Genomic DNA, 9,406 nt, shown 5'->3' on the forward strand with positions numbered 1-9,406 from the left:
GAAGTGTTACTGTATCATTTGTTTAGTCTTTCCAGTCATGAGCAGGCATAGCTCTCCATATAGTCTGGTTTCCTTTCAATGTGTTATTAGGTTTTGTAGTTTTCTTTACAGTTCTTGGAAGGTTGACACTAAAGTATGTAATGGGGATTTGGGGGCTTGGTTGCAAATGAGATTGCTTTTTTACACCTTAGTTTCAATCTGGCTATTGATTGTAACAACTATTTTAAAATCTGTTTATGTTTCCTGCTGACCATTTGAGGAAATGAGGAATTGCCCAGTGTGAGAAGGCGTGCTTAGCAGAGATGGATTTGCATCGCCTGTTTGCTTTCACATGTTTGTGTCTCTTGTGGATAATGTTTGAGTAGTGCCTGGCCCTTGTGAACCATGGGGGTGGTGTACATTTACGATTTTCCTCTATGAATAAGCCAAGTTAATTGATCTGTACTGGGACCAAATCCATGTCCTTAAGCCCTCTGAAGGCACAGGCTTGCTTTCAATAACTCTCATTTCCAATAATTACAGTTGTCTGGGCTGCTTTGGGAGATACTGATTTCTATGATGTGAATAGACTGAAATAACTAATCGTTTGGGGATTGGTTGCAGGATTTTGAGCAATGGATTAAGGGTTGATCTAAATAATGGCTTAAAAATATGCTGTGCTTTGAAAATTACACAAGTAATATGTGTTCATTGCAGAAGAATGAGAAAATGCAGATAAGCTAAAAACAAAAAGAGAGAGAATGCCTAAAGTCCTACCATTTAGAGGATACTATTTTGGTATCTTTACTTTCATGTGGTTTCCTATGTCTGATGTGTATAATTATACAAATAAACATGCACACTTAATATATTTCCTAGTTTCTAAGATGTAACTTTTTCCACATTTTAACATTTCTAAAACGAGATGCAGTTTTACAATCGATTAAATTTAATAAAGTATTTCTCTTCTCCCCCTACCCCCCAAATAGCTATTACTAAATGTAGCCCATGGTATCTTAAAATAGAAAGGTATTTTTAAATCAAATCTTTTATTTTCAGATAATTATAAATTAGCATGTAGTTGTAAGAAATAATACAGAAAGATCCCTTGTACCTTTTACCCACTGTGGTGGTTAATTTTATGTATCAACTTGACTGGGCTAAGGGATGCCAGATAGCTGGTAAAATATTATTTCTGGGTGCATCTGTGAGGATGTTTCCGGAAGAGATTAACATTTGAATCAGTTGACTGAGTACAGAAGATCATCCTCACCAATGCAGGTGGGCATCATCCAATCCATTGAGAGCCTGAGTAGAACAAGAAGGTAGAGGAAGGGTGAATTTGTTTACTTTGCTTGAGCTGGAACATCCATCTTCTCCTGCCCTTGGACCTTGGTGCTCCTGGTTCTCGGGCCTTTGGACTAACACTGAGGCTTAAACCACTGGCCCCCTCATTCTCAGGCCCTTGGACTTGGACTCACCCTACTGACCTTCCTGGTTCTCAGGCCTTAGTACTTGGACTGAATTACACCACTGGGTTTCCTGGTTCTCTAGCTTGCAGACAGCAGATCATGGGACTTTCAGTTTCCATAACCGTGTGAACCAGTTCCTATAATAAATCTCTTCTTATATATCTATATATCTTTGTCTGTGTCCATGTCTGTGTCTATATCTATATCTATATCTGTATCTGTAATCTAATATCTATATATCCTGTTGGTTCTGTTTTTCAGGGAATCCTGACTAATACACCCAGTTTCCCCTACTGTTAACATCGTGCGAAACTATAGTGCAGTATCACAACTAGGATATTGGTATTGATACAGACCATTTTCATCACTACAAGGATGTCTATGTTGCCCTTTTATAACCGTATTCACCTTCCTGTCATTCTCCTCACCCCAGCCCAGGCTATTACCTCTGGCAGCCATCAACTTTTTCTCCATTTCTGTAATTTTATCATTTCAAGAATGTTCTACAAATGGAATCAGACGATATGTATTTTTGGCTTTTCTCACTCAGCATAATTCTCTGGAGATTGGTCCAGATTTTGCATGTATCAATAATGTGTTCTTTTGTTGTTGTTGCTGAATATTCCACGAATGGATATACCCAGTTTGTTTACCCATTCACCCCTTGAAGTACACCTGGGTTTCCAGCTTTTGGCTATTGCAGGTAAAGCGGCTATAAACATTAATGTACAGATTTTTGTGTGAACATAAAATCTCTCTGGTATATACACCCAGGAGTGCAATTGCTGGGTTAAATGGTGATTGCATGTCTAGTTTTAAAAGAAACTATCAAACTGTTTTCCAAAGTGGCTGTTCCATTTTGTAGTCCCACCCACATTGTATGAGTGGTCTGGTTTCTCTGCATCCTTACTTTTTATTTTACCCCTTCTGATAGGTAAGTAGTGAATTTCATTAATAGTTCTATTTTCTTGAATAGTGCTATTCAAATGATCTATTTCATATTGGGTGAGTTGTGTTAGTTTGTGTTTTTCAAGAAATTGGTCCATTTCATCTACATTGATAAATTTATGTATATAGAGCTGTTCATAGTATTCCTTTCAAATTCATTGATTTCTGCTCTTATGTTTGTTATTTCCTTCCTTTTGCTTTGGGTTTATTTTGCTCTTTTTTCTAGATTCTTGAATGGGAGCTTAGATTATTGATCACAGACTTCTTCTCTTTTCTAATATGTATACTTATATGTATAAATTTCACTGAAAGAGATATTTTATGTTGCATAGAAAAGCTTTAGTGTACCTACCATGTTTATAGCTTCCTACCGAGGAATTCAATTCAATTCAGCAAATATTTATGGAGTGCTTGGGCCAGGCACTGTTCTAAATCCTTAATATACATCAGGGAACAAAATAGACAGAGATCTCTGTCTTTGTGGAGCTTACATTCTAGCAGGAGGAGACAGGCAATAAATAATAAGTGTAATTTATATAGTATGTTAGAAAGTGATAAGTACAGGAACAAAAAGTACAGCAGTGTAAGAGGGAATGGATATGTGGGGAAGTGTAGTATTTACTACTGCAGAACTTACTGTAATGCATTTAGTACTACAGTTGTAGTATTGAACAGATTGGTCAGGCAGGGCTTGTGGAGAAAGTGAGATTTGAGTAAAGATCTAAAGGAGTTAGTTAAGCCAGTAACTGTAGGAAGTGTGCTTCAGACAGATGGCGCAGCTAGAGCAAAGGCCCTATGGTGGGAGCGTGCCTAGAATATTAGAGGAAAAGCAAGAAGGCAGGTGTGGCTGAAGTGGAGTGAGCAAGGGGGAAAGTGGTAGAGATGAGGTCAAAGTATAATGGAGGCTAGGTCTTTAGCGCTTCCTCTGAGTGTAATGGGGAGCCATTGCAGTGTGTGAAGCAAAGGAATGATATGAACTGATTTAGGTATTAAAAGAATCACTCTGTAGCATTGACATATATACACTACCAAATGTAAAATAGATAGCTAGTGGGAAGCAGCTGCATCACACGGGGAGATCAGCTCCGTGCTTTGTGACCACCTACAGTAGTGGGATAGGGAGGGTGGGAGGGACACGCAAGAAGGAGGGGATATGGGGATATATCTATATATATAGCTGATTCACTTTGTTATACAGCAGAAACTAACACACTATTGTAAAGCAATTATACTCCAATAAAGACGTAAAAAAAAAAAAAAAGAATCACTCTGGCTACCATGTTGGGAATGGGTTATGCATAGAAGCAAATGGCTACTGAAGTAATGTAAGTGAGAGGCAGAGTGGTTTGGAGCAAAGTGGCAGTAGTGGGAATGGTGAGAAGTGATTACATTCTAAACATATTTTGAAAGTACAGCTAATAAGATTTCTTCATGGATTGGATTTGGGGTGATAGAAAAAGATAGGCATCTGGATAACCAGCTTGACATACATTTTTAAACACAGGTGACCACATTTAATACCATATGCTCCCCTCTTACCCCTACAACTCTGCCCAGCTTGTTGGACAATGGCAGGCACTTACCTGGGAGCAGCTGATCAATAGGCTGGACATTAGCCTTTAGGGTATCCTGGCATGAAAGTTTTGCCCGAATAAATGGCAATTAACTCTTCCAATGATTTTTTTTTCTTTCAGGAATCAGAATTGGAGAGAAAAAACCATCATCATCATCATCAGTGAGAGCAGAAGCTGAAAGACACGGAGAGTCGGCAGTATCCAGACTTCATGAGTAAGCAGAAACCATGAATAAACAAGAGCTCTGAGCAAACAAAAACCACGAGGCAGCAAAAAGATATACAGAGTAATGACAAAAGTGATAGAAGATACCTAAGAAAGCATCAGATTCTCAGAAGAGAGAGTCAGTGACCAGGCCTGCATCACAGGCCAATCCTGGAACCTGATGTACAGTGAGCTCCTCTGTTACCAGAAGTGGGAGGATGGTGCTAGACAGGCAAAGACTACAGGTATGCACCAGCCATGTGGAGTCAGGCAGGAATCAGCTCTGTGGAAGCCAGAACCACACATGAGCTAAAATTATGAGGGTGTAAGGAAACCAGGAAAAGGAGAGGAAACCTGTCTGCTGAGAGAAGCAGGAAACTACAGCAGACACGGAGAGAGAAGCAGGGATGGCAGATGATGCAACCATGTGAGAGCTGGGACTATATCTAATCTTCCTGTTTCAGTCCCATCCCAGGGTGTCCTGGCTGTGCTGACCCCTGCACGTTAGTGCCCCCAGAGAGTGCCTTTTGTTCAAAATACCTACTTTTCTTTTTTCTTTTTTTAAAATTGGAGTATAGTTGATTTACAACATTATATTAGTTTCAGGTGTACAGCTTAGCAATTCAGTATTTTTATACATTGTACTCCATTTAAAGTTATTGGAAGATAATGGCTATATTTCCCTGTGCTGTACAATATATCCTTATTGCTTACCTATTTTATACATAGTAGTTTGTATCTCTTAATCCCCTACCACCCTCTCCCCACCTGTAACCACTAGTTTGTTTTCTATATCTGTGAGTCTGTTTCTGTTTTGTTATATTCATTCGTTTCATTTTTTTAGATTCCACATATAAGTGACAACATAGAGTATGTGTCTTTATCTGTCTGACTTGTTTCACTAAGCATAATACCCTCTAAGTCCATCTACATCATTGCAAATGGCAATTTTTCATTCTTTTTAATGACCGAGTAATATTCCATTGTATATATATATACCACATCTTCTTTATCTTTCATTTCTTTTGGGTTTTTTTTGTCTTTTAAAAAATCTTTATTATGAGATCTTCAAATATCCAGAAAAGTAGAGGAACAGTACAATGAACTCCTGTGTGCCCATCATCATCTACCTCTTCACAACCCATTTATCCCCTCTCTTACTCCCCGGCAGCCATTCTGGCTTCTGCCTCCACTGCACCATTGAAACTCATCAAGATTCCCAAAGACTTCCTTGAATCACAGTCCAGTGGATGTTTTCCAGCCTTTTCCAATATCATTCTTCTGATCTATCTGAATCTCCAGACACTCTTGAGAAGATTCTTCTAAGATCATATTAATAGGATAGCTACCATGCATTGAGAACTTTCTCTGTGCCAGGCACAGTCCTGAGCACTTTTTAAAAAAAATTTATTTAATTAATTTATTTATTTTTGGCTGCATTGGGTCTTCATTGCTGTGCGTGGGCTTTCTCTAGTAGTGGAGAGTGAGGACTACTGTTTCTTGTGGTACACGGACTCTAGGCGCACGGGCTTCAGTAGTTGTGGCGCACGGGCTTAGTTGCTCCGCGGCATGTGGGATCTTCCTGGACCAGGGCTCGAACCCGTGTCCCCTGCATTGGCAGGTGGATTCTTAACCACTGTGCCACCAGGGAAGTCATTTCATTTAATCTTCAAAACAATGTTGAGGTAGGTATTATTATGGTCTCCATTTTCAAAAGGAGGAAACAGACTGGTAAACATTTTGAGGAAACAAAATGAGGCATAAAGAGGCTAAATAGATTTGACTGGGTTTATCATTCATTTGTTGATGGGCACTTAGGTTGCTTCCATCAAAATACCTCCTTTTCTACTTGAGCTTGTGTGAGTAGTTTTTGATTTATGCTCCAGGGATAAAGATGGCACATTCGACAGGAAATCTCTTGGTATCTACTTACCTCTGTGGATTGAGCACGACCAACAAGGTACAGAAGGTGAAAAATGCAAATATTTTGAATAAAGAAGAACTAACTGGAATCATGTGAAGCATTTTAAACACCTTCTCTCATTTAATCTGTAGTGTGAGGGAGGTACCATCACTGAGGTTCACAGAGGGTAAGTACAGTCCATCCTCATAATTTGTGGGTTCTGTATTTGCAAATTTGCCTACTCACTAAAATTTATTTGTAACCCCAAACTTATACTCTTGGCACTTAAGTCATTCACAGACAGTGCAGAGCAGTGAAAAAATTGATTTGTCCAATGTGCTTGTTCCCAGCTGAGGCAAGCAAGGCAACACTCCCCCTTCTTGTTTCAGCTCTGATGCTGTAAACAAGTTTCCCTTTTGTAGTTTACTTAGTGCCACATTTTTCACTTTTCTGTGCTGTTTAATGGTGATTTTGCTGTTTAAAATGGCCTTGAATCATAATGTTGAAGGGCTACCTAGTGTTTCCTAAGTGCAAGCAGCTGTGATGTGCCTTACAGAGAAAAACATGTGTTAGATGAGCTATGTTCAGGTGTGAACAGCTGTGGTGCTGTTGGCTATGGGTTCAATGTTAATGAGTCAATATATATTAAATAAGGTGTCTTTAAGCAGAAGCATACATACAACAAAGTTATGTAGTTATATATTGATTCGTTGCAAAAATGTTGTGACTGAGGCTTGCAGGAACCTAACCCTGTATTTCCCCTATGAGTAATAGTTCAGTATTTGCTAATTCAGTGTTTGCAGAGATTTATAGAACGTAACTACCAAGAAAAACAAGAATCAACTGTGCCATGTGCAGGATCAGACAACTTGTGGAGGAATGGAATGCCTGGCTCCGAAGCCTTGCCTCTCTGATTCTGGACACCTCATTCCATCCCATCAGCTGCCTTTCAGAAGAGAAAGAAAAGCTCTTCTGCTCAGCTTCGAGTGCTCCTTCCACCATATGACGTTGCCTTCCCTAGAGCTTGTTGCCTAGCTGGGAAATGAACAGGTATGCAACAACTGTGAAAAATGTAAGATCATCCACCTTAGGCTGGGATAGTAATTGTAGCACATTTGCCATCACTCATTCCTTAAATATACGTGGCAGACGTGGTTACTCTATCATAGCGCCTTTTCCTGCTTGAGCCCAAGTGGAGTTTCCTGATCTTTCTCAACACAGGACCCTGGGCAATCACTACTAGTCAATCAGAGCTGGCATCTAAGATGAAACCTTTATCTTCCTTGCATGATGGCCTGGGTCCTTATAAGATCAAGCGTACACTTGGAGGATCTGGGTTGCCAGGCTTAAGGAACTTTAGAGATTATGCGAGTGCTTCAGTCTGTTTCAAAGCCTAGCCTGAGTATCTGGCTGGTTCTCCTCTAGAAAGGCTTTCTGGATTCCTTTACATAAGACTTTGCTCCTGAAAGATTCATTTTGATGGGAACATCCTTCTTGTTCATCTCTCTCCTGCCTGTGCCTAGAACACTGTCTACTCAGTGGTGCTCAATGGTTTTGTTGAATGAATGCCTGGGCTCCTAGATTGACATCTACTTTTTCCCAGAGAGAAGAGCTCTGATGTAGGCCAGTGACAGAATGGAATCCTTAAGGGCACAAAGCAGGGGCCAGTGTGGCAGGGATGGAGCTTTTCAGCAGAGGAGGAGCTTTTTGGAGGAAGCAGTCAAGAAACTGTATATGAAATTGAACTGGAGCAGCATTCTCTTGAATCCCTCTGCCTCTTTTCTTCATTTTTCTTCATGTTCTCTCCTATGGCTTACCTCTTTACCTCTGGTAAGATAGGTCCGGGAAACCCAAGCAGGAATGGGGTCGAGGCACACGGGGAAGAGAAGGCATGGGGTATGCTGCTTAAGCTGGGAGCTAGTCTTGACTCTGAACTAAGGACCCCAGCCTTCAGCTTCTAGACCTGTGGGCATCGGTGCCACCCATCCTCACATAGGGCTCAGGATTCTTACCTTTCTACCTGCTCAGTCCAATTCCTCTTCCTCTACCCTCTCTCCTTTTTCATTCTCTCCTCTGCTAGTCATGGCAAATGGGGTTTGAGAGGAAATACGGAAGAGGGGATGGGAAGTTAGACCAGGAAGAGATGGCTATATTTGACTGGGAGCCTAAGAAGGGAATGTCACTTAATGCACCAATGTGGCGTGAGAGTTAGAGTTGAAAGAATGTTGTTAGATTTCTGAACCACGTTTGTTATTTTATTATTGGAAGTGATTTTCAGTCAAAAATCTCTGCCCTGGTGTTGGGAGAACTACAGGAAGCTGGAGCTTCCCATTCTGCAGCTAGTTCTGGAGCAGTGTGGTACTCAAGGCCTAGGAAGGCAGTGATAAAATACCTAAGTGCATGGCTTTGGAGTGAGGCTGAGCTGAGTTACCACCTGCTAGGGCCGTGGTTTGGGGCACACTCCTTAATCTCTCTGGATTTTAGTTCTTTTATATGTAAGATGCAGATAACAACAGTATGCACCTTATGGGATTATGATGATCATGATGATTAAAAGAAGTGAGGCCTGCAACATTTTTGTGAAGTGTGCTTAGGAAACTCAAATGCTATCTATTGTTATCATTAATAATGCTATCATCTTGCGGTATTTTCTTGCACCTGGTGAAATATTTCCTTTTCTTCTCAGCTCTGAGGATGAAAGCAAAATACACTGAGTTTCCAAGAATCTATAAGAGGAAGACAGGTACTCACAAGGACATGTGAGTCTGTGTCTGAGAAGCAATCCTGATAGTGTAAGTGTCAGGACGCCTGCAGGATTCCCCAACAGGGACTATAGTGGGGGCTCTGGAGACCATTTGTTCCCAGGATCATTTGGTGACTGGTTAGGAAAAGCACGAAAGTCTTACTTTGGGAAAGTGTGCCCACAATGCCTTTTGCCCTCCTTCTGCAGGCTTGAAGGGGTAAGGAGTGGCCATCTCCAACTTACCCAGGAAATGAGCCAATGAGCCAGAGAGATCGCTATTAAGCTATTGTTAGCCTTGACACATTGGACTTTACCTCCCCAGCTTCTGTGATATTTAGTTTCCCACAGCTGGGCTCATGGATGCCCCTCCCCCACTGCCTTATATAATCTCCCAGTGTTTGCCCATAACCCATTGTATTAGTTTTCTAATGTTCTGTATCAAATTATTACAACCTTGGTGGCTTAAACAACACAAATTTATTACCTTAGAGTTCTGTAGGTCAGAAAACCAAAATGGGTCTCGGCTAAAATCAAGGTATCAGCAGAGCTGTGTTCCTTTCTAGAGGCCTTGGAGGGGACAGTG

The sequence above is a fragment of the Balaenoptera physalus genome, assembly GCF_965194825.1.
Source record: "Balaenoptera physalus genome assembly, chromosome: 10".
Lineage (NCBI taxonomy): Eukaryota > Metazoa > Chordata > Mammalia > Artiodactyla > Balaenopteridae > Balaenoptera > Balaenoptera physalus.